The sequence below is a fragment of the Canis aureus genome, chromosome 3 (genome assembly GCF_053574225.1).
Source record: "Canis aureus isolate CA01 chromosome 3, VMU_Caureus_v.1.0, whole genome shotgun sequence".
Classification (NCBI taxonomy): Eukaryota; Metazoa; Chordata; class Mammalia; order Carnivora; family Canidae; genus Canis; species Canis aureus.
The window spans coordinates 59,366,043-59,393,448 of NC_135613.1; the positions used below are offsets into that span (position 1 = coordinate 59,366,043).

General features: G+C 40.9%; 1 pseudogene; it reads right to left on the reverse strand.

Annotated features, from left to right (window-relative positions):
• Positions 1 to 384: 384 nt before the first annotated feature.
• On the reverse strand, positions 385 to 2,502 carry LOC144304592 (UMP-CMP kinase pseudogene; annotated as a pseudogene).
• Between the last annotated feature and the right edge of the window lie 24,904 nt (positions 2,503 to 27,406).

The following is a 27,406-nucleotide window of genomic DNA, read 5'->3' on the forward strand; positions in this document are numbered from 1 at the left end:
ATTTAAAACTTGCAGGAAAAGGAGGAAGTTGGGAATCCCTAATCCTAACATGTTGTAATTATTAAAAGGATATGCACACAAACTAAAGAGTTTTGCTCACAGTAGGCACAACTATATACTTTTTGAATCATAACAAAGAACTAGCTGATACCTTTCTTTGTTTCCTGAGCACCATAGCTAAGATGAAGTTAGACCCAAATTCATGGGCTACTCCAGTAAGCAAAATAATAGAAGATAAAAAATTTAATTGGTCTTACTACCTACTCTCCAGCCCTTAATTGAAATGTAATTGTGAAAGATTAAAATTGCCTTTAAAAGGGATTGTAATAGCAGCTATCAAAGCAATATTCAAGCATGATATGAAGGATGCTTTCAGGTCTAGAGTTAGCCTTCTTTGTCCAAAATCTTCACAACTTCATCAGCAGACTTAGAGGCATCTATTTTCTTGATGCCTCACATTTCTTCACATATGTCAATAACTGGATGTGTTGACTAAAGATAGGTCTGAATTCTCTTTTCCAAGCTCTCTCTGTTGTCATCATTGGACTAACTACTGTTTCCCCTCTCAAGACATCGTTCAACACAGATCTCATTTTTAGAGTCGAAAAAGAGAACCAAAGACACACCTGCCTTCCCATCCATGGCTTTGTTCCAACCTTAAATGTTGTCTTAATTTCGTGGAAACCCATCAATCAAGAACTTATTCTTCTGAGCAATGGTGGCCATTGTCTGATCCATTTCCCTCATTAACAAATTCATGGTTTGTCAGCTGGCGCAACTCAATGAGTTCACCATACTATGAATCTGGGTTCTTCCTTTCATCATGAAGTTCTCCTGCAGAAAGGTGTGTGTAGTCATAGTCACTGGTTTACTGCAAAGAGGATATAACTCAGGAACAGCCAGTTAGATGTATAATGCCAGGGCACAGAACTTCCATACCCTCCCCAGGCGAGGGTCTCCCCCAAATCTCCATGTGTTCACCAACACAGCTAAACTTTACTTTTAAATGAAAGGTGGAGGGGAAAACACCCTTTAAGACTTATAACTGGGCAGCCCCAGTGGCGCAGCGGTTTAGCGCCGCCTCCAGCCCTGGGTGTGGTCCTGGAGACCCGGAATCGAGTCCCACATCGGGCTTCCTGCATGGAGCCTGCTTCTCCATCTGCCTGTGTCTTTGCCTCTCTCTTTGTTCTCTCTGAATGAATAAATAAATAAATAAAACTTTTTAAAAAAAGACTTATAACTAAACTTAAAATTTATAATAATGTTGTCTAGGAAAGACAATCTGCTTACTAACATATTGGGAATGTTTTTAATCAACTCAGAATAAAGAACGACTCTGAAAAAATAAAATGGGATGAATTGAGTGCTGATGGAAGAGCAGAAAGGGTGGAAGGTGGGAGAGATTAAACCAAGAGCAGCATCCATGTCCAGGATTTCTGGAAGTCTCTCATCTATCACAGTCAGGGTTGGATGACTTCCCCAGGCCAGAGATCTTCCGGCATTATGTTGTGCATACCTGGTAGGAGGCGAACTTGGTATGTTTGGCTCTTTGCACAGGATTTGTTAAGTGACTTAGCAGCCCTTCATAGTGAGATTTATTTCCAGGGACTTTGATTGATGGGAAATGCCTGCAGCTTTAACAGATGCCAACAGTGTGTCTTTCCCAAGGACAGCAATGAATGACTCTGGCTTGGACTTGGGTTAACTGATATGCCTGGGAAAATGCTAGAACAAATCATGGTAATATCAATTTTTAAATGCTTGTAAAAGAATATGACTCTGAGAAGAACAAAGATAGAAAATTAATCTCATATGCCAGAGTTCAGAGTGATATGAGTTCAGTAGATTAAGAAGATGTGTTCTTCTAGTTCAAGTCTATAAGGTTTGGATCTTTCCTGTGTGATACCACCAAACCACTGGAAAAATACTAGAGGTGAGCCAGGAAACCAGAGGTGTGTCCTCCAGCGCAGGGACCCAGGGAAACCGTGCTGCAGACTGAGCTGGCACCACATGTGGGGTATCTGGCCGCAGCAACAAAGCATTCTAGTCCACCCTGCTCTCTGGGGCCACACAGGCAGCATCAGACCATCCTAAGCAACTGGAGTAAGTTTAAAAACTCTCCCATGACCCTCACCCCTTTCCTCCTCTGGCTCCAATTCTCTGACCTCATTCATATAAAATTCCTTGAAAGAGTTTTCCATAATCATCATCTGCAAGTCTTCTTCTTCTGTTGCAGGACTATCTACATAATTTGCTGGAGACAGAGCAAAATAAAATGTGAGATTTCTTGTTCAAAATTATTAATAATTTAAAGCTACTGTGAGTAGGGCATTGATCCAAGCATGTGGCTCTTGTAAAGGTGGGACATTGTGTGATTGCATGGGTCATCCATCCTTGAAGCTGGCCTGCTCCAATCAGGCTATCGTCTGCTACCGGTTCCACTAACAGAGTCTTGGCAACGTCAGCAATGGTTTCCATTTGCTTAAACCTGATAGCTCTCATCCTCACCTTCGTGGACCAATGAGTGGAATTTAGCAGAGTGATTTCTCCCTTCTTCTTAAAGCACTGTGTTTACTCGTTCTTTATTTTGGACCTCTGACTTCCATAACTATGAGAGAATAAATTGATGTTGTTTTAAGTCACTAAATTTGTGGTAATGTGTTGCATCAGTAAGATGCAACATTCTCTGCATCAATCCAGTCTCCATATACTGGCCCGCCCCAGGCTCAGCCCTAGGAACTCTAGCCTCCTCTATCTATATCCATCCCTATGTGACTTTAAAATAGCCAATCTCAAGGCTTTAAAATACCAGCTATCAAAATGTAAATGCAAATCGATGGTGAGATATCACCTCATGTGTGTCAGAATGGCTAGAATCAAAAAGACAAGAGATAATAGGTATTGGCAAGAATAAAGGCAAAAGAAACCCTCTTACTTATACTGTTGGTGGGAATACAAACTGGTGCAGCCACTCTGGAAAACAGTATGGAGGTTCCTCAAAAATTAGGAATAGAATTAATATGATCCAGCAACACCACTTCTGGGAATATATCCAAAGGAAATGAAATCACTTTCTCAAAAAGAATTCTGGACTCCCATGTTCATTGCAGCATTACTTTCAACAGCCAAGACATAGAAACAATCTATATGTCCACTGATGGATGAGTGGATACAGAAGATGTGGTGTATATGTAATGTGTATATGCACGCACACATATGCAATGGAATGTTATTCATCCATAAAAAAAGGAGGAAATCCTGCCACTTGTGACAAGGATGGACCTTGAATGTGCTATGTTGAGTGAAATAAGACAGATACTATGTGATCTCACTTATATGTAGAATCTAAAAAAACTGAACTCATAGAAACAGAGGACAGATTTGGTGGGGGTTAGGGTTGAGGGAAACGGGCAGAAAGTACAAAATTCCGGGTATAGTATAAATCAGTGCTTGGGGTGTAATGTACAGCATGGAGACTACTATGTTATGTATATATGTACATACTATATTGTATGGATATTTTAAAATTTTTTTTAATTTTTTAATTTATTTATGATAGTCACAGAGAGAGAGAGAGAGAGGCAGAGACACAGGCAGAGGGAGAAGCAGGCTCCATGCACCGGGAGCCCGACATGGGATTCGATCCCGGGTCTCCAGGATCGCGCCCTGGGCCAAAGGCAGGCGCTAAACCACTGCGCCACCCAGGGATCCCTGTATGGATATTTTAAAGTTGCTAAGGGATGCCTGGTGGGCTCCGTCAATTAAATGTCTAGCTCTTGATTGTGACTCAGGTCATGACCTCAGGGTCCTGGAATCAGACCCATGTTGGGCTCCACGCTCAGCACAGAGTCTGCTTGAGATTCTTTCTCTCCCTCATCCCACTCTTGTGTGCACATGCTCTCTCTCTTTAAAATAAATCTTTTTTCAATAGTTTGAAAACCATTATTTCATATATTTCAATTTTTAAGGCAAGAGAGAAGCCAATTCCAGTTACCCATCATGACTAGAAGCAGAAATCTGTTATCTACATCAATTTTATAAGAGAATCGAATGGGCAACTGGCTTTATCATATATCTAGCTTTCTTATAAAAATCAGCAATTTAGAGAATGTAGTATTAGCAAAAAGCTAGGTAAATAATAATAGCAACACTTAGAATAGTACCTGATGTTTTATATATAATTTACTTGTGTATTGTATGTATGCTTTACATATATTCATTAATTTAGTCCTCTCAGCCATGTCATAGAGTATGTGCTATGATTACTATCTCTCTTATATTTATGATAAGGAAACTGAGTCACGGAGAAGCTGAGCTATTTGCTCTAATTCACACAAGTCCTAAAGGCCGAGCCACGATGGAAATACAGGCAGCCTGGCTCCAGGGACCATGCTCTTAACCATTAAGCTACACTTTCTCTTCCTACTTGATGTCAACAGATTTATGAAACTTCATAGACAGCCCAGAAATAAACTTAAGCGTTACAGAACATTATACAAAATAAAAGTAACTTTTGAATTACTTGGTCATGAGTTTGTTGTCTTTTCTCCAATCAAAAGATAAGCTCTTCTCTTCCTCAAAACATTAAAACTAGAACTACCATATGATCCAGTAGTTCCACTTCTGGGTATTCATTCAGAAGGACTGAAATCAGAATCATGAAGAGGTATCTATGCCCTCATGTTCACTCACAATGGCAAAGATATGGAACCAGTGTAAACACTCCGTGAGCGGTGATGCCTACACTAAGTGTGGCATACTACAGTGGAATGCTATTCAGCCTTTAAAAAGAAGTAAGTCCTGCCATATGCAGCAATAAAGATGAACTTGAGGACACTATGCTAAGTGAAATGAGTAGTCACAGAAGGATAACGTTGTATGATTCCACCTGGAGGACCTGCAATGGCGAGACAGAAGCCCATCCAGAATGGTGGCCACCAGTGGCTGGGGAACGGGCGAGGGGAGCTGCTGTCCAAGATGCCTGACATCTTCCCTACAATACTGTCTCCATAATTAACAATAGCATACTGCAAACCTAAAAATTTGTCGGGTGGGTAGATCTCGTTTTTAGCATAATTTTTTTTTGAGAAAGAGCATGTCTCCTATACATCTCTGGTAGTATCACCAGTGTGATTGCTCGTCTGATGTGGGACATTCCTTCATGCCTCCTGAAAGCCAGAGCCTGAATGACTCCCAGATCATTATTTCTCATATCTGAATAGTTATGCAGTCTTTGCAACTCCGATGGTCTGTATCATCATCAGGTGACAAACATGCGGTAAGAGATGCATCCTCCTCTAGGCCTGGAGCCTGGACCCCAGAAAGCAAGGACCAGACATACTGGAGATGCCCACAACTGTGTGTAGAATGACTGGATCAGTGGCTTTATTCATTTTTTGAAACTATGCTCTTTACTTTCATGTGGACAATTCAAAGGAAGTTATCAGGAGCTTCCGTTTAATGTAAAAAAAAAAGAAGAAGAAGAAGAAGAAAAGAAAAAGAACATTTTTGGTTTTAAAGGAAAGTGTCATGAGAAACCTGGTAAAGAATGCAAATTTTCAGAAAGGAAATGCAGCTCAGATTTCTCTAGAGAGCAGTCTTTAAAGAAGTTTGAGGAACTAGTTTTGGGGCTTGCTACAGTGACTTGGGGTGACATGGGGGCAGTGTCACTGTACTGGGTCCAGGGCTCTGGGACAGCAGTCATGGTGTAGGACCTCGGCAGGTGACAGGGAGTGAGACCAACATCGGTAATGAAGGCCCCAAGCAGCAGTTTGGATGGAGCACTGACCCACTACACCACGCAGGGCAGGAAGTGTGGTTAAGTCCTTGCAGCCTCAAACCCTCCTGGAGGGAAGCCAGCTTTGGTTCTGTTTCCCAGGGGCTTGTGAACTGGATCTCCTGGGAGCCACACTGGGAGCCCCACAGGGCACCAGGGGCTGAGAAAGCAGGTGCCCGGGCCTCCCCGACCTTAGCCTGGGTCTGCCTTCAGTGCCCAAGCTGTTCCTGGTGGGATGGAGCTGGCCCTCACCACTGCCCACAGGGACAGCATGTGCCCTGGCTGATCCAAGATCACATAGAAATAGCAGAATTGACCTGGCAGCACTACTCCCGTGGTTTACTGCATTTTAGCTGCTCAATCTCCCCATCAAGACAATAGCCACATGGGAACTGGGTGGAGTTATAGGCCTGTCCTGGGGGACCTGGCGGGCACGGTGGCAGGTATCACCGTGCACAACTCTTCACGTGAGAGTGTGGGATTGATAGCTGGGATTGAATTAATAGATCATCATTAAGAGGACCTGAGATAGGAAACCAAGCAGAAGATCCAGCCGAGGTGCTGATCTGAAAAGGGCCCAGCAGAGAGAAGCAGCAGAGCAAAAGCTGGAGAAATGAGACTAGAGTGGAGGCTCCAAGCTCAGCCTCGATCGGAGAACACACTGTGCAGTGGGCAGCAGGACCAGCTAACCCTCAGATAAGCTGCTCACCCTCTCTGCTGGGGCTACCCTGCTCAGCTCACTTCTAAGTGAGATGTTCCTCCTCACAATTTTGAGACTCACACTCATAGAAGCAGAGAAACTGGAAGGTCAGATTTTTTTTCCCTTTGTTTGGCTGCCCTTGAATGCAAAGGTAAAGAGTCCAGCCCAACAAAGGAGGGAAAGAAATTCTCTCAAGGTAGGTTTACTAGCAAACTTTAAGTGAACACTGACACAAGGAATACAGGTCTTAATCTTGGCTAGATTTCCTGCCCTGAATCTACCCTGATAACTTATCACATATGACAATCTTCTACCTAATGAATTTGAATCATCCAGAATGACTTCAGATCTTTTGGAGAAACATCAGACTCTTTGCAGTGCTGCACTGGAATGAGACTTTATTGCATGGCTACCACTCTATTGCAATTTGGGTATTATTGGAGGAGCAAGATGGCGGAAGAGTAGGGTCCCCAAGTCACCTGTCGCCACCAAATTACCTACATAACCTTCAAATCATCCTGAAAATCTAGGAATTCCACCTGAGATTTAAAGAGAGACCAGCTGGAAGGCTACAGTGAGAAGAGTTCGTGCTTCTATCAAGGTAGGAAGACGGGGAAAAAGAATTAAAGGAACAAAAGGCCTCCAAGGGGGAGGGGCCCCGGGAGGAGCCGGGCTGAGGCCGGGGCGAGTGTCCCCAGGACAGGAGAGCCCCGTCCCGGAGGAGCAGGAGCTGCACCGACCTTCCCGGGCGGAAAGGGGCTCGCAGGGAGTTGGAGCAGGACCCAGGAGGGCGGGGATGCCCTCGGGCTCCCGGGGACACTAACAGACACCTGCGCCCCAGGAGAGTGCGCCGAGCTCCCTAAGGGCTGCAGCGCGCACGGCGGGACCCGGCGGGACCCGGAGCAGCTTGGGGGGGCTCGGGGGCGGCTCCGCGGAGGGGGCTGCAGGGCGGGAGAGCGAATCCAACAGCGCAAGCTCCGGAGCACAGGGCGCCGGACACAGCCCAGGATCCGGCCTCCCCCGGGACAGGCAGAGGCCGGGAGGGCCCAGGACAGCGAGGACGCTCCTGCCCCAGCTGAGCAGATCAGCGGCCCCGCCCCGGAGCCTCCAGGCCCTGCAGACAGAGAGCTCCGGAGTTCCTGCGGGGGCTGACTCCAGGGCTCCAGAGCTGGCCCCGCCACTGGGGCTGTTCCTCCTGCGGCCTGACGGGGTAAACAACCCCCACTGAGCCCTGCACCAGGCAGGGGCAGAGCAGCTCCCCCAAGTGCTAACACTTGAAAATCAGCACAACAGGCCCCTCCCCCAGAAGACCAGCGAGACGGACAAGTTCCAGGGGAGTCAAGGGACTTAAAGTACACAGAATCAGAAGATACTCCCCGTGGTTTTTTTGTTGTTGTTGTTGTTTGTTTTGGTTTTTATTTTTTTATTTTTTTGCTTTTTGATTTCTGTTTGCTTCCCCCACCCCTTTTTTCCTTTCTTTCTTTTTCTTTCTCTTTTTCTACTCTTTTTTTCTTTTTTCTTCCTTTTTTCTTTTTTCATTTTCTCTTTTCTTTCCTTCTTGCTCTCCTCTCTTTTTCTCCTTTTCCCAATACAACTTGTTTCTGGCCACTCTGCACTGAACAAAATGACTAGAAGGAAAACCTCACCTCAAAAGAAAGAATCAGAAACAGTCCTCTCTCCCACAGAGTTACAAAATCTGGATTACAATTCAATGTCAGAAAGCCAATTCAGAAGCAGTATTATAAAGCTACTGGTGGCTCTAGAAAAAAGCATAAAGGACTCAAGAGACTTCATGACTGCAGAATTTAGAGCTAATCAGACAGAAATTAAAAATCAATTGAATGAGATGCAATCCAAACCAGAAGTCCTAACGACGAGGGTTAACGAGGTGGAAGAACGAGTGAGTGACAAAGAAGACAAGTTGATGGCAAAGAGAGAAACTGAGGAAAAAAGAGACAAACAATTACAGACCATGAGGATAGATTACGGGAAATAAACGACAGCCTGAGGAAGAAAAACCTACGTTTAATTGGGGTTCCCGAGGGCGCCGAAAGGGCCAGAGGGCCAGAATATGTATTTGAACAAATCATAGCTGAAAACTTTCCTAATCTGGGAAGGGAAACAGGCATTCAGATCCAGGACATAGAGAGATTCACCCCCCCCCAAAATCAATAAAAACTGTTCAACACCTCGACATCTAATAGTTAAGCTTGCAAATTCCAAAAATAAAGAGAAGATCCTTAAAGCAGCAAGAGACAAGAAATCCCTGACTTTTATGGGGAGGAATATTAGGGTAACAGCAGACCTCTCCACAGAGACCTGGCAGGCCAGAAAGGGCTGGCAGGATATATTCAGGGTCCTATGAGAAAAACATGCAACCAAGAATACTTTATCCAGCAAGGCTCTCATTCAGAATGGAAAGAGAGATAAAGGGCTTCCAAGACAGGCAGGAACTGAAAGAATATGTGACCTCCAAACCAGCTCTGCAAGAAATTTTAAGGGGGACTCGAAAATTCCCCTTTAAGAAGAAGTCCAGTGGAACAATCCACAAAAACAAGGACTGAATAGATATCATGATGACACTAAACTCATATCTGTCAATAGTAACTCTGAACGTGAACGGGCTTAATGACTCCATCAAAAGGCACAGGGTTTCAGACTGGATAAAAAAGCAGGACCCATCTATTTGCTGTCTACAAGAGACTCATTTTAGACAGAAGGACACCTACAGCCTCAAATGGCCCTCAAAAGAAAGCAGGGGTAGCCATCCTTATATCAGATAAACTAAAATTTACCCAGAAGACTGTAGTGAGAGATGAAGAGGGACACTATATCATACTTAAAGGATCTATCCAACAAGAGGACTTAACAATCATCAATATATATGCCCCGAATGTGGGAGCTGCCAAATATATCAATCAATTAATAACCAAAGTTAAGATAGATAATAATACACTTATAGTGACTTCAATCTAGCGCTTTCTACACTCGATAGGTCTTCTAAACACAACATCTCCAAAGAAATGACAGCTTTAAATGATACACTGGACCATATGGATTTCACAGATATCTACAGAACTTTACATCCAAACTCAACTGAATACACATTCTTCTCAAGTGCACATGGAACTTTCTCCAGAATAGACCACATACTGGGTCACAAATCGGGTCTGACCGATACCAAAAGATTGGGATCATCCCCTGCATATTCTCAGACCATAATGCCTTGAAATTAGAACTAAATTGCAACAAGAAGTTTGGAAGGACTTCAAACGTGGAGGTTAAGGACCATCCTGCTAAAAGATGAAAGGGTCAACCAGGAAATTAAGGCATTAAAAAGCTTCATGGAAACTAATGAGAATGAAGATACAACCGTTCAGAATCTTTGGGATATAGCAAAAGCAGTGCTAAGGGGGAAATACATCATAATACAAGCATCCATCCAAAAACTGGAAAGAACTCAAATACAAAAGCTAACCTTACACCTAAAGGAGCTAGAGAAAAAACAGCAAATAGATCCCACACCCAGCAGAAGAAGAGAGTTAATAAAGATTCAAGCAGAACTCAACGAAATCGAGACCAGAAGAACTGTGGAACAGATCAACAAAACCAGGAGTTGGTTCTTTGAAAGAATTAATAAGATAGATAAACCATTAGCCAACCTTATTAAAAAGAAGAGAGAGAAGACTCAAATTAATAAAATCATGAATGAGAAAGGAAGGATCACTACCAACACCAAGGAAATACAAACGATTTTAAAAACATATTATGAACAGCTATACGCCAATAAATGAGGCAATCTAGAAGAAATGGACACATTCCTGGAAAGCCACAAACTACCAAAACTGGAACAGGAAGAAATAGAAAACCTGAACAGGCCAATAACCAGGGAGGAAATTGAAGCAGTCATCAAAAACCTCCCACAACACAGAAGTCCAGGGCCAGATGGCTTCCCTGGGGAATTCTATCCAACGTTTAAAGAAGAAACCATACCTATTCTACTAAAGCTGTTTGGAAGATAGAAAGAGATGGAGTACATCCAAATTCGTTCTATGAGGCCAGCATCACCTTAATTCCAAAGCAGACAAAGACCCCACCAAAAAGGAGAATTATAGACCAATATCCCTGATGAACACAGATGCAAAAATTCTCAACAAGATACTAGCCAATAGGATCCAACAGTACATTAAGAAGATTATTCATCATGACCAAGTAGGATTTATCCCCGGGATGCAAGGCTGGTTCAACACCCGTAAAACAATCAATGTGATTCATCATATCAGCAAGAGAAAAATCAAGAACCATATGATCCTCTCATTAGATGCAGAGAAAGCATTTGACAAAATACAGCATCCATTCCTGATCAAAACTCTTCAGAGTGTAGGGATAGAGGGAACATTCCTCGACATCTTAAAAGCCATCTATGAAAAGCCCACAGCAAATATCATTCTCAATGGGGAAGCACTGGGAGCCTTTCCCCTAAGATCAGGAACAAGACAGGGATGTCCACTCTCACCACTGCTGTTCAACATAGTACTGGAAGTCCTAGCCTCAGCAATCAGACAACAAAAAGACATTAAAGGTATTCAAATTGGCAAAGAAGAAGTCAAACTCTCCCTCTTCGCCGATGACATGATACTCTACATAGAAAACGCAAAAGTCTCCATCCCAAGATTTCTAGAACTCATACAGCAATTTGGTAGCATGGCAGGATACAAAATCAATGCCCAGAAATCAATGGCATTTCTACACACTAGCAATGAGACTGAACAAAGAGAAATTAAGGAGTCAATCCTATTTACAATTGCACCCAAAAGCATAAGATACCTAGGAATAAACCTAACCAAAGAGGTAAAGGATCTATACCCTAAAAACTACAGAACACTTCTGAAAGAAATTGAGGAAGACACAAAGAGATGGGAAAATATTCCATGCTTATGGATTGGAAGAATTAATATTGTGAAAATGTCAATGTTACCCAGGGAAATTTACACGTTTAATGCAATCCCTATCAAAATACCATGGACTTTCTTCAGAGAGTTGGAACAAATTATTTTAAGATTTGTGTGGAATCAGAAAAGACCCCGAATAGCCAGGGGAATATTAAAAAAGAGAACCATCACAATGGTTCTCACAATAGGGGCATCACAATGCCAGATTTCAGGTTGTACTATAAAGCTGTGGTCATCAAGACAGTGTGGTTCTGGCACAAAAACAGACACATAGATCAATGGAACAGAATAGAGAATCCAGAAGTGGACCCTCAACTTTATGGTCAACTAATATTTGTCAAAGGAGGAAAGACTATCCACTGAAAGAAAGACAGTCTCTTCAATAAATGGTGCTGGGAAATTTGGACATCCACATGCAGAAGAATGAAACTAGACCACTCTCTTGCACCATACACAAAGATAAACTCAAAATGGATGAAAGATCTAAATGTGAGACAAGATTCCATCAAAATCCTAGAGGAGAACACAGGCAACACCCTTTGTGAACTCGGCCACAGTAACTTCTTGCAAGATACATCCACGAAGGCAAAAGAAACAAAGCAAAAATGAACTATTGGGACTTCATCAAGATAAGAAGCTTTTGCACAGCAAAGGATACAGTCAACAAAACTAAAAGACAACCTACAGAATGGGAGAAGGTATTTGCAAATGACATATCAGATAAAGGGTTAGTTTCCAAGATCTATAAAGAACTTATTAAACTCAACACCAAAGAAACAAACAATCCAATCATGAAATGGGCAAAAGACATGAAGAGAAATCTCACAGAGGAAGACATAGACGTGGCCAACAAGCACATAAGAAAATGCTCCACATCACTGGCCATCAGGGAAATACAAATCAAAACCACAGTGGGATACCACATCACATCCGTGAGAATGGGGAAAATTAACAAGGCAGGAAACCACAAATGTTGGAGAGGATGCGGAGAAAAGGGAACCCTCTTACACTGTTGGTGGGAATGTGAACTGGTGCAGCCACTCTGGAAAACTGTGTGGGGTTCCTCAAAGAGTTAAAAAGAGACCTGCCCTACGACCCAGCAATTGCACTGCTGGGGATTTACCCCAAAGATTCAGATGCAATGAAACGCCGGGACACCTGCACCCCGATGTTTCTAGCAGCAATGTCCACAATAGCCAAACTGTGGATGGAGCATCGGTGTCCATCGAAAGATGAATGGATAAAGAAGATGTGGTCTATGTATACAATGGAATATTCCTCAGCCATTAGAAATGACAAATACCCACCATTTGCTTCGAGGTGAATGGAACTGGAGGGTATTATGCTGAGTGAAGTAAGTCAGTCGGAGAAGGACAAACAGTATATGTTCTCATTCATTTGGGGAATATAAATAATAGTGAAAGGGAATATAAGGGAAGGGAGAAGAAATGTGTGGGAAATATCAGAAAGGGAGACAGAACATAAAGACTCCTAACTCTGGGAAACAAACTAGGGGTGGTGGAAGGGGAGGAGGATGGGAGGTGGGGGTGAATGGGTGACGGGCACTGAGGGGGGCACTTGACGGGATGAGCACTGGGTGTTATTCTGTACGTTGGTACATTGAACACCAATAAAAAATAAATTTATTACAAAAAGAAAATTTGGGTATTATTGGCCTGAGACCAGCTTTAATTCAGAGCATGTTTAAAACTAGGTCAGATGAGACGCCGCAGTATTGGAGCTGCTACCTACTTGTCTAAGTCAGGTTCTGAGACACGCTAGTGCATGTTTCATGTCTGGTGTATCTGACTGTCACCCTTCTGCATAATTTACAGCCCCCTCAGTCAGAACAACAGGGTGCGGTTGTGTGCTAGGCAGATTATGTAACCATTAATGTTTTATTTTATAAATAAAGGTTTTGCTAACATTCCAACCCAGTAAACACTTCCATGCCCAGTTGGAAAGAAATGAAGTGGATGCTCTGTAGTGGGATTGAAAGAGTGTTGATATTTTGTTTCTCAAGTAAAACCTTTGCCGGCAAAGCACTGAGTGAAATGTACCGAGTTTGAAGTGATTTTGCCAGGGATGGGGAGCTGGCAGGTTTAAGAGGTACAAGCTTAAAACCAAACTGAGAACTTACTAAGGCAAGAAGTCAATAAAGGTGTTTTGTTTTACAGTTTTTGTTGCCATTCTACTTTAATAATGTCAATAGCCCTAAACTATAGTTATATCCACTTTAAAGATGGAAACAAAAAACAAGCAAAAGAATCCCAAGCCTCATAAACATTAAGTAATGTGATCAGGTCACCGGGAAGGACCAAGGTTTATTCAGGGCTTGAATCTAGATCTGCCAGACTCCACAGCGCTGGCTTCACATGTGGGACAAAGTGGTGCAGTGACACAGCGGGCACCCTGCTTGCCTCCCCAGCACCCATCCTCTCCTCTTCCTTCTTGATAAAGCCCAGGGTCCCCTACATCAGCAGGCAGCACAGAGGCAGTCATCATCTGCTACCCGAGGGCACCTGACTGAACAGTCACCACCAGTCCCCTGTGGTGATCTGCATGCTGAGGGAACGCGGCTCAGTTCTGCTGGTGACATGTAGAGGCAATGGGCTGGTGAAACGGCAGGGGCGGGAGATGCTTTGGGAAAAAAAGTTTCCTCTTTCTTTAGAGAGAGAAAACAAGAAACCATGGTCTTCATCTTCAGGATACAGTTGTGTCTGGAAGTGGTGCCTGGAGCTGCTGTCAATGCTGGACACCAGCCCGCGGGCCCAGCCTCCACAGAAGAGAGCAGATCAGAGGAGCAGGAGGCTTGGACCTGACGTGTTAACTAAACCCAGGTGTGCTGTCCCCCTGGACTCTCCTCTGTGAGCCGACACATGTCTCCCTTGATTGGAGCCTGAAGCATCCTGATGCAATCACTGGATGCCAGGACTGCACACAGGGACACAGGGCTTAGTCTGCATGGATTTAGGGCAAATGGAACAGAAGTTCCCAGACTGAAGTAAATTCATCCAAACCGGGCAGATGAAGGGATCAAGGTGACTAGGACTCATCACTAGGACTTCTAAGGCAGAAGGGTCAGGAAATTTGACCAGCTGGTACAGAGGCAGGGACATTTGCAGAAATGAAATGTGTGATATGTAACACAGTGACCTGGCTGGTTCAGGACACTGAAGCCTGCCTCCTAACAGACCCCCAGGGCAGGTGTCCAGTCCTATCCAGCTGGGTCATTTGCAGGGAAAGTAGAAAGGGATTGCCTAGCACATGCCAAGCTAATTAAGTTTATCTCTTCAGGATCTTCTGGGCAGCTATGTTTTTTATCTAAAAGAAAATTTTTAAAAACGAATTACTCCCACAACCACTGTCAATTCATTGGCTTAGGGATTTTAATGTAATGTATTAAAACAATGCATTAATAGCAGTTTTATTATGTCCAATATATCTGTGAAAATTCTAAGCTATTTAAGTTCTTATCACAATTTTCTGGTGTATTAGAGAGACATGGGAAGAAACAGAGAGTGAGAGAGGGGGAGAGAAAACCTGAGAAATCCTGTTCCTCAGTTCATTCTTGTCATTAGCCACATCCCTTGTTCTCTTCCAGCACGCATGGTGAAGAGACACACAAGCATCTTCTGACCTGCTGGGTCGTGTTTGTTAGAAAGTCCATGTATAAAAGCACTGGAAGCACTTCACTGGGGAGGTAGGGGATGCACGGTTTACATGTAGGATCATACAGACTCATTAACACCACATGTGGGAGCCTTAAAACTGAGATTTTGAACCTTATTTCAGGATGAAGGAGACAGGCTCAGGAGGATGTTGTTCCCATAAAATCTCATTCCTCTGACTTTCTGTAACATAAACAAGAACCTCCATCAAGTCACCAGAACATACCAGGTTCTAGACAGGCCAAACACGCAGGCCCAACGGTGCTAGAAACCCCTGCACACAGACTCACTCCCCTGGACACCTGGGCTCACTGCCACTCTGCAAGCAGGTTTGAGGTCAATGCATTAAAGGACTTTGCAAAGCTGGGATTTTGTGACACTGAACGGGCTGCCTTTAAAGGGAGTGAGCAGCTTGTCCCTGGAGAAATTAGCGCTAGAAAGTCCTTTCGCAGGGGTTTGTGAAGGCGCCGCGCGGCGGGTGACCTCAGGTGTCCCTGGACGGGGCTCCAGGTGCGCATATGGCCACCAATGCATCAGCTTGGTGTGTCTGTGACAGCGCTTCCGCCGGAGGCCGGAGGCCGGTGGCGCCAGCACAGCACAGGGACCTGCCACCGGCGCAGACCGGGTCTCCCTACCTGTTCACGGAGAGCAAGAAGGCTCGAGCTGAGATGCCTGGCCGCTCTGCCCTCGGACGTCCACATTCCCGCCTCTCAGGCCTGGGACTCAGACTAGGACGCACACAGTAAAGCTTCATTACTCACATATATGAGCTTTTTAAAAAGATTTTATTTATTTGAGAGGGCGCATGAGCACAGCAGAGGGAGAGAAAGAAGCAGCTCCCCACCCCCGCGCGGCTGAGCGGGGAGCCCTACATAGGGCTCCATCCCAGGATCTGGGGTCATGACCTGAGCGGAAGGCTGACACTTCACCATGGGAGCCCCCCAGGCGCCCCACACAAATTAGCTTTTTTAAGGAATAGTTTGAGAGATAATGTTAATTTTCAAAATTACTGTAAATGGATACAAAGGAATCATAAAAAAAAATTAGATGTCTGAAATCTTTTATAAGTACTTCATAGAAAAAATTATTTTTTCTTTTTTATTTTTTTAAAAGATTTTATTTTTTATTTCTTCATGATAGACATAGAGAGAGAGAGAGAGAGAGAGGCACACAGGCAGAGGGAGAAGCAGGCTCCATGCAGTGAGCCCCACACGGGACTCAATCCCGGGACTCCAGGATCATGCCCTGGGCCAAAGGCAGGCGTTAAACCGCTGAGCCACCCAGGGATCCCCGAAAAAATTCTTTTTTAAATGCATTTACGTTAGAAGAACAGATGGCATCCCAGCAGCATTGAGCAATGTGAAAGCACAGGGAAGTCTTGAAATGCAGCACCAAGCATTTTGGAGATTTGTTGTATTGTTCGCTTATCACATCGAGTCACCAAGAACACCAATGGCAGGCTCCACATGTAAATGAGTATGACCAGTGCTGTGAACAGAATTAACAGCGGTGTCCTGACTGGAAGGACAGTTTGAATGTTTTAAACATGGAAGTCAGGTGGCTCTTTAAAAGGAATCACGTAGAAGTTTGTGTTTACCATTTGACCGTGTTGTTATTTCCATTCAAACCACCAGAAAGTAGATATTAAAAATTGAAATACTACATGATACATATCTTTCATAGGTATTTGAAAAGTTAACAAGATTCTTACTTGGATGCAGGAAACCAAATCAACCGCAACAAAGTAATGAGACTCATTTGGGGATTTAACCACAGACAATTTATTTATTACTTTAGTCACTGAGATTTTTCAGTTTTCCTCTTTGCAGTGCTTAGATGAGAATAAGCCCAAGGAAGTCAGTAATACTGTTCGAATAACTGAGTGAGCCAACAACAACAAAGAATTAGCCTGAGGAAACTTATTTGGAAATAGATTGCTCCCATTTGAATGCTGTTTTAAAGAAGATCATCGTTTAGTTCCTGTGACTAATGGCAGGGACCATGTCCCCTGCAGGTCCCCAGCTGGGACTCGTAGGTAGATGGCTCACTCACACTCAGTGGCCCAAGGAACATGCAACGAATGCATGACTTTCTAAGACATTGTTAGGGGTGTGCCGCGTCCATACTGACACTGGAAAAAGAAGGCTCCAGGGAGCTAGCTCCACTTAGCGGTTGTGAAATAATAGGAAATATTATTTGTCAGTCTCTGCCCCTGGTGCCTGACACAGAGTTCCCATGCCCTTGAGATTTCCTGAGTGACAGGACTGATTTCCTTCTGATAAGGTGACTCTCATCAGGTACTTGATAACCTCAGGATGAAGGCTGAGTACCAGAAGAACCATGCTGTGACTAGAAGCTTGGCACTTTTGATCCTGAGCCCATCCTCTGGGAAGGAGAGAGGGGCTGGAAATTCAGTTCATGATGAATCATGCCTCTCTGATAAATCCTCCATAAAATTGCATAAGGATGGAGTTGGGAGCGCCTCCAGCTGGGAGGGTATTGCACCCCAGCTCCCTGGGGACAGAAGCTTGGGTATCTGGTTGCTCATCTGTAGGCTGTATCATATCTTTTATTATAGAATAAAGTGGTGAATGTAAGTCAGTGTTTCCCTAGTTCTGTGAGCTGTTCTGGCTGGTGACTGAACCCGAGGAGGAGTTCAGGGCAACCTCCGGTGTATAGCACAATCATGCAGAAGCTGGGGTCACCTGGGGACCTGCACCTGGCATCTGAGCCCTCACCTGTGGACCACTACCTATAGATGGTGTCAAAATTCAGCTAAACTGGAGAACACCCAGCAAGGATCAGACAATCCCTTATTATTAGGAGTAAAACAGAAGAAAAGACCACACATGCGGTGCCCGAAACGTTCCAAGTGTGCTGGTGGTGTGAGAGTAAAGAGAAACACAAGAAGGGTATCTTTCCCACTTGCTCATCTGACTGCCACCACCAGGGACAACGGAAATCAGAGGTCCGCGCCATCATCGTCCCTGTCAGAGAGGTCTGCCTGTGCCCCTTAAGTCAATGAGGAGGATCCCAGTTCAGAGTCTGCTTCCTGGAACCATCTACTGGGAAACGCAGGGCACTCTCAGGTCTACTGACCCAAGAGAGTTCAGAAGGACTGTCCTCAGAGGCCGAGAGGCTGGCAGGAAAGATAGGAGTTCTGGAGGACCCCTAGCCCGACCCAGCCTGAGGCAGGGTCAGTGAGCCTCACACCACCAACACGCTGCCTCCTGGCTCCACTCTGAAATCTGTGCTAGTTTCTACCCAGAACTTAACCGACCCAGGAGCCCCTGGGTGATGATCAATTTTCAGTCAATTTTTGTATATGGCATCAGGTAAGAATTGTAAGCTAGCTTTATTTCTTTTTAAACACAAGATATCCAATTTTTTGAGTAACATTTGCTGAAAAGACTATCCTCTTTCCATTGAATTTCCTTGGCAGCTTTGCTGAAAATCAGCTAACGATAAATGTAAATGCTATTTCTAGACTTTCTATTCCATACCGTTAACCCAAATGTCTATTCTAATGTCAATACCAGAAGTCTTGATGACTATAGTTGTACAGTGGGAAGTCCTCCAATTTTTTATATTTCTATACTGTATTGGCTAATCTTGGTTCTTTGAATTTCTGTGTAACTTTTAGAATCACATCCTGCATTTCTATTTTAAAAATCCTATTTGTTTGAAAGTGCCCTAATTTCTTTCAGCCTTGTTTTGTAGTTTTTAGTATATAGGTCTTCCACTTCTTTTGTTAATTTATCCTAAATAATATATTCTTTTTGATGATACTGTGCATGAAATTGTTCTCTTAATTTCCCTTCTGAATTGTTTGTTGCTGGTATATAGAAATGCAATTTATTTTTGTATTTACCCCAAAGTTGTATTTTTAAGGTTTTGTTTAAGTTTCAGTTAGTTACCATTACAGTATATCTGTTTCAAGTGTACAATAGTGATTCAACTCTTCCATAACAACATATGGGGTTCATCATGCCCATCCTCCACCTTCCTTCCCTCTGGTGACCATCAGTATGTTCTCTGTACTTGAGAATATGTTTCTTGGTTTGCCTCTCTCTCTCTTTTTCTCCCCTTTGTTAATTTGTTTTGTTTCTTAAATTCCATACACAAGTGAGATCATATGGTATTTGTCTTTCTCTGACTGACTTATTTCACTCAGCATAATACTCTGTAGCTCCATCCCTGTTATTGCAAATGGCAAGATTTCATTCCTTTTGTGGCTAATATTCCATTGTATATAGACCACATATTCTTTATCCATTCATCAGTCAATGGACACTTGGGCTTTTCCCATAGTTTGGCTATTGTGGACATTAGGGTGCATGTATCCCTCTGAACTTGTGTTTTTGTATTCTCTGGGTAAATACCTAGAATGCATTTGCTGGGTCATCGGGTAGCTCTATTCTTAATGTTTTTGAGGACCCTTCATATTGTTTTCCAGAGTGGCTGCACCAGTTTGTATTTCCACTAACAGCTTAAGAGGGTTCTCCTATCTCCACATCCTCGCCAAAACCTTTTGTTTCCTGTGTTTTTTATTTTAGCCATTCTGACTGGTGTGAGGTAGATCTCATTGTGGTTTTGATTTGCATTTCCCTGATGATGATTTATGCTGAGCATCTTTTCATGTGTCTGTTGGCCATCTGTATATTTCCTCTTTGGAGAAATGTTTATTCATATCTTCTTTCCATTTGTTAATTGGATTATTTTTTCTTTATAGATCTTGAATACTGACCCTTTATCAGATATCATTTGCAAATATCTTCTTCCATTATGTAGGCTGCCTTTCAGTTTTGTTGATAGTTTCCTTGGCTGTGCAGAAGCTTTTTATTTTGATATTAGTCCCAATAGTTTATTTTTGCTTTTATTTCCCTTACCTCAGGACACATATCGGGAAAGAAGTTGCTACAGCCGATGTCAAAGATGTTATTCTCTGTGTTCTCTTCTAGGATTTTATGGTTTCTTGTCTCTCATTTAGGTCTTTAATACCTTTTGGATTTATTTTTGTGTATGGTGTAAGAGAAAGGTCCAGTTTCATTCTTCTGCATGTGGCTGTCCAGTGTTCTCCACTTCATTTGTTGAAGAGATTTTTTTCCCATTGGATATTCTTTCCTGCTTTGTAAAAGGTTAGTTGACCATAGAGTTGAGGGTCCTTTTCTGGGTTTTCTATTCTGTTCCATTCATCTATGTGTCCATTTTTGTGCCAGTACTATACTACTTTGAACACTACAGCTTTGTAATATGGCTTGAAGTCAGGAACTGTGATACCTCCAGCTTTTTCTTTTTCAAGTTGCTTTGGCTATTCTGGGTCTTTTGTGGTTCTATACACATTTTAGGATTGTTCCAGATCTATGAAAATGCTGTTTGTAATTTGATAGAGATTGCATTAAATGTGTAGATTGCTTTGGGTAGTATAGACATTTTAACTTCTAATGTTCTTCTAATCCATGGATGTGGGATATCTTCCATTTCTTTGTGTCATCTTCAATTCCTTTCATCAGTATTTTATAGTTTTCAGAGTACAGGTCTTTCACCTCTTTGGTTAGGTTTATTCCTAGGTATCTTAGTGTTTTTGGTGCAATTATAAATGGGATTGATTCCTTCATTTCTCTATCTGCTGTTTCATTATTGGTGTATAGACACAAAGTTGGTTTTAATACATTGCTTCAGTCTACTTAAATTAGTTAAATTCAAGTGTATGTCATTAGTTTCCTATTCATTTTGCTACCATGTTTTTGCTTCATATCTTTGTTTTACATCTACCATTCATTTTATTAGAATTGATCAAATGAACTTCAAGCAACTGTACAATTGTACAATATATTAATATATTGTACTTTTAATTAAGTGTGTGATTCTTTTTTTTTTTTTGTGATTCTTAATAGCTTTTTTGCCTGGATGTTATCCAAGAAATTCATTCATATTAGTTTCAATATATATGTATTAAAATTTGTGGGAAAAGGCATCGAATTTTATACTGTGCTTTGATATCACTACAAATATATATATTTTAAGATATTTATTTATTTGAGAGAGAGAAAGCAAGAGAGATCATGAGCAGGGGGAGAGGCAGAGGAAGAGGGAGAAGCCAATTTCCCACTCAGCAGGGAGCCCGATGTAGGACTCAATCCCAGGACCCCAAGGTCATGACCTGAGCTGAAGGCAGGCACTTCACCAACTGAGCCATCCAGGGGCTCCAATATCATTACAAATATAAATACAAATAAAATACATGAGATTCTCTTTTAATAAAGTATGCATTTGTTTTGAAAATCTAATTATGTGCTTCCTCTAGCATTTAAAATAAGCTGATGTAAAACTTGATATATTAGTTTAACTTAGAAATTATATTCAGACATGCTGTGGTCACTTGACACATGTATACATTTGTTATCATGTATTGAATGATATCCTAATTCAGCATTTCCCAAACAGTCTGATAGGATGTCTTTTGTTATGAATTAAGAACACCTTAAGCAAGTAAGTTTGGGAAAATACAGGATACAGAAGTTAAACAGCTTTTGTCTCAGAAAGATTTCTCAAAGCACTTGTTAGTATACACCACGACTCTCAAGGGGAAAATATATCCTATTCTTGACACAGACAATTTCAAAATTTAGCAAAAGGTTTTAGGCAAAAAGCAGCTATGTCTTAATGGCCCCTCAGTCTTCAACTTTGTACAAACTGGAGTATTTGTTGATTTCTCTCTGCACATCCATCAGTCCTCTTCCTGGGGAGGCCAGGCTCAGCACAAACCCTGAGGATCACACATCTCCAGAGAGAATGTCAGCGCAGTTCACTGGCTGTCCCCTCACCTGAATTTTTTCCTTCTACACTCCTTGTTGATTCAGAAGGCATTTAAGTTTGAAAATTGCATTTTCAAAATTCAATTCATCTTTCCCAATTTTTTTTTATTACAAAGAGTGGAATGTCACAAACTGTGGCATGCAATGCAAAATCACAAGTCTACCCTGGAGTTTTCAACCAAAGCAAGTAAGTGAAGAAAGTAAAATAGCACCTACCAATATTGAGAAGTAGGAGAAAACACTTAATTTCTGATGATATTATTTGAAAAAAAGTCAATAGATTTCACTGAAAAACAATTAGTAATAATAAGAGTGCTCAGTATGCTGTCCAGTTAGAGAAGATGTAGGCAAACTCTAAGTTTCTTACTATTGTCCGTAGCCACTCAGAAACCAGAAAGGAACCAAATCCACTAGTAACACCAAAACAAGGGAAAAAATTCATGCATCTGTGCATATGTATGCAATGATCAGAAATAAATATCAGCAAGACATATAGATTCTTCAAGAGAAAAATTAAAATGCTGTGCTAAAAGATATGTAGAGCAGGAAATGATTTAGAAAAGCTAATAAACTTTTGAATAGAAGGAATAATAAGGGGCAAATGGTCTAGGGGTTAAAAATGCATTTGAATAGAATGTGATTTAAACAGATAAAAAGTTTCTAGCCCACATTTAATATTTAGTAAGATTATTTATTTAACTAAGATGGAAACATATCTAAGTATATATGTGAGCTAAATATGTGAAAAAGATGATAAAATTAGTAGAGTAAAAATAGATTCACCATAAATGTTGTGGGGCCACTCTATTTTGAACTTTATATCTCAGAATCTAAATAGGTTGAGATGTGAACAGATGTTTCACACAAGAGAAAAAAGAAATGTATTAAAAAGTATAGTGTGAAATATTTTCAGTCGTTATCAAACTTATAATTCAATTAGTTGTAAGATACCACTTATCATGTATTACCTATCAATTTAACAAAACTACAAACATATAATACTGTACATGCTTGAGCATGTGTGTGTGGAAAATGATAAGAATATGGAGAAATTAAGCATTATTATACACTCAGTGACTGCAAATTTTATAAACTATTTGTAAAGCAATTATATGTCAAGAGCTATTTTATAAATTAGCTCCCTTACAAATTATCTTGGGCAAAAGGCTAATTATCATGAATAATGCAATCAGTGTTTTTTCATATTTATCACATATTAGAAAACAATGTCTAAAAATTTTTTTACAATTTCCAACAGTAACAAAATACTGGTTCAGTGCTACATCCTCAGTAACTAGAGCCCAGTACATTATAAGGACTTCATAAATATTTTTGAATGAATGGAGTCCATGGTTCATATCTTTTCAATAAACTATTATACAGATATTTAGTAAAATAACTGAAAAACCTAAAAGCAATATGAATAAATATTATAAGAAGTAAACAGGATATAAACTTTTATGTAGCTTCTATGTATATTGTGGTTAAACTAAGTAAATTATATATATATATATGTGTGTGTATTTATTTGTTTGCCTGGTTCTTCATCTCATTCCTTGTTGCAAAAAGAATTTAAGGTTTCTTCTATCAAGTACCTGTCATACAGCCAGAAGACATAAATTAGAAAGAAGAACAGAGGGAAAAGGCAGACAAGAGACAGAAACAGATGGAGAAGTGAGGCTACTGCACATATATATTTTTGTGTATATATATATGTATACACATATATATACATATATATATACACGAAAAAAGTGGAAAGAAACAGCATTAAGTTCATCTGTGAAAGGATGAAGCCAAGTTATTCATCATGAAATAATGGGAAGTCATCACTGAAATGAGCCTCAGTTTCCTTATCTATTACATGTGTATGAGTTTATAGTTACATAGTCACATAGAGAGAGATGAGTCAGATAAAATATGTAAAAAGCATTTTACAAATGACAACGATCTTCACAAATGTTAAAACAGTAGTTATCATGATTAATCGTGAGTTATGATCTCCACTGATTTGTATGTTTGAATGAGTGTTTCACATTTGGCTTCATGACTTCCCTCAGAAAAACATGAATTTCAAATTTGGGTCAAAGTTGGGAGATATATTTATGATATATCTCCCTCAAATATATAGGAAATAAAGCAAACTATTTTAAGGAAAAGCCAATGACTACTCAAGTGAAACAATCCAGTATCTCATAATCTTCATGTCCAATTTCCAATATTATTTTTTCATTTCCAATATTATTTTTGAAACCATAGTTTACAATAACATATCTTGAGTATGGGTTTGGTGCAGATATTATTAGAGAAATTAGATCCTATTAGATACACACTTTGGCTATTAAGCAATGTTTTCAGACATTGGTTGAGTTTTTCCCATTTATTCTGAGCACTAGATATTGAACATGATTCTAATAGTTTAGTATATTTTACATTCGTTTTTATAGTTATTATTCTGAATGGTGATAGTTCATAGAATTGATGTTAATTGGATAGTTACTGCATACTAAACACTTCTGTAAACAGTAAGGATATGGTGCGAGCCAAAGCAAAAAACTGTTTCTACTAATTGCAAATTATATCTGAATAGATTTAATATTATAGAATCTACCTATTCAAAACAAGAAATGACAAAATGAAGGAAATCTCTGGAGCTTCCGTTTATATTTATAAATACAGACAGAAATAAGCTGTTCAATAGTTGGCTCTCTCTCCCAAATTATTATAGTTTTCACTTGGCATTTACTAGAATCCATTATTTATTACAATACAGATCCCTCTCTCTGTTCCACAGGCCAAGGCGGGCCGCGACCCCTGCTGCCATCTCCCAAAGTGTCTGCAGCAGAACCCAGCACAATGGTATGTGCTCAACAGCATAATTTTGCAGAATAGGTTTGTTGTCATTTATTTAACCCTACTATCTTTTCAAATGATGATGATTGAAATTCAACAACACACATGCTTGAGGGACTGATCTCTGCATACAAGCTGAGCGCTAATGGTTTCTAACATCATAGTTCTCTCTTCTGGTAACATTTACACCATGTCATTTTTTTTTCTCTGAATCTAAACAATATAATCTATTTAAGAATCTGAATTATAACTGGAATCCATTGGGAAATAATCTACCAAATGAGGCATACTTTCAGGTCAGATGAAACGTTGCTTACAATACAGATTCTTCTCTAGTCAAAATGTCCAGTATGTAGCAGATGTATCAAGTTGCCTGATAAAGACATGACCATATGTGTATAATTAACTATATGAATGCTTTCTTCTTAGAGCATATGTAGATACTCTTTTAGCAGTCAGTTTTACAAAGCTGAGATTTCTTTGAGCATATGTAGATACTCTTTTAGCAGTCAATTTTACAAAGCTGAGATTTCTTTTCTAGTTCTTACAATGTAACTGCACACTAGCCTACAACCCTGAGAAGGATAAGTTTTGGGACCTCTAGAAGTAACCGAAGAGGCACATTCACTTTACTTTGTATTCAGGTACTATTCACATTAGCAGGACTGTAAATACTGTTACCATCGTATTTTCTCACTATAATGCTTCTGCTGCCAGTGAAGGAGCAGCAGGGGGATTTAGATGATGAATTGCAGAGTCATCAGGACCATTCTAATTATAACATTTGATATTTTTGCAACCACCAGAGTTTAAACTTTTAGTTTACAAAGACATCACTCAGTGACCTTATCTAATAAATTTCCTTTATAGACGTTATACTGTCTTCAGGAATACTCAGTTCAGATTAGTAAAAATAGTGTCTATTTTTAATTCATTTCTTTTTCATCACAGTAAGTGTACTCTTTTATCTCCATACCCCCCCACCTCCCCTCTGATGATCATCAGTGTGTTCTCTGTAATTAAGAATCTGTTTCTTGGTTTATCTCTCTTTTTTTCCCCCATTTGCTCATTTGTTTCTTAAATTCCACATATGAGTGAGATCATATGGTATTTGTCTTTCTCTAATTTCGCTTACCATAATACTGTCTAGTTCCATCTATGTTGTTGCAAATGGAAAGATTTCATTTTTTATGGCTGAATAATATTCTCTTGTATATATAGACCACACCTTCTTTATTCATTCATCTGTCAGTGGACACTTGGGTTGTATCCATAATTTGGCTGCTATCAATGTCGGGTTGCATGTAACCCTTTGAGTTAGTGTTTTTGTATTTTGGGAGTAAATATCCAGTATTTACATTCCTGAATTGTAGGGTATTTCTATTTTAAAATTTTTTATGTATATTTTTTATTGAAGTTCAATTTGCCAACATATAGTATAACACCCAGTGCTCATCCCATAAAATGACCCCTCAGTCGCTGTCACCCAGTCACCTCATCCCCCTGCCCACCTCCCCTTCTACCACAGCTTGTTCATTTCCCAGAGTTAGCAATCTCTCATGTTCTGTCACCCTCTCTGCTATTTCCTACTCATTTTCTTTCCTTTTCCCTATAATCCCTTTCACTATTTTTTATATACCCCATATGAGTGAAACCATATAATGATTATCCTTCTCTGATTGACTTAGTTCACTCAGCCTAGTACCATCAGTTCCATCCACGTCGAAGTAAATGGTGAATATATGTTTTTTTAATGGCCAAGTAATATTCCATTGTATATATACCACATCTTCTTTATCTATTCATCTTTCAAAGGACACCAAGTCTCTATCCACAGTTTGACTATTGTGGATATTGGTGCTATAAACATTGGGGTGCAGGTGTCTCGGCTTTTCACTGCATCTGTATCTTTGGGGTAGATCCCTGGTAGTGCAATTGCGGGGTCATAGGATAGCTCCATTTTTAACTCTTTGAAGAACTTCCACACAGTTTCCAGAGTGGCTGTATCCGTTCACATTCCCACCAACAGTGCAAGAGGGTTCCCCTTTCTCCACATCCTCTCCAACATTTGTTGTTGCCTGCCTTGCTAATTTTCCCCATTCTCACTGGTGTGAGGTGATATCTCATTGTGGTTTTGATTTGTATTTCCCTGATGGCCAGTGATGCGGAGCATTTTCTCATGTGCTTGCTGGCCATGCGTATGTCTTCTTTGGTGAAATTTCTGTTCGTGTCTTGCCCATTTCATGATTGGATTGTTTGTTTCTTTGCTGTTAAGTTTCATAAGTTCTTGATAGATCTTGGACACTAGCCCTTTATCTGGTATGTCATTTGCAACTATCTTCTCTCATTCTATAGGTTGTCTTTTAGTTTTCTTGACTGTTTCTTTTGCTGTGCAGAAGCTTTTTATCCTGATGAAGTACCAAAGTTCACTTTTGCTTTTGTTTCCCCTGCCTTCATAGATGAATCTTGCAAGAAGTTGCTGTGGCCAAGTTAAAAAATGTGTTACCTGTGTTCTCCTCTAGGATTTTGAGCTTATCTTTGTGTATGGTGTAAGAGAATGGTCTAGTTTCATTCCTCTGCATGTGGCTGTCCAATTCTCCCAGCACCATCTATTGAAGAGACTGTCTTTTTTCCAG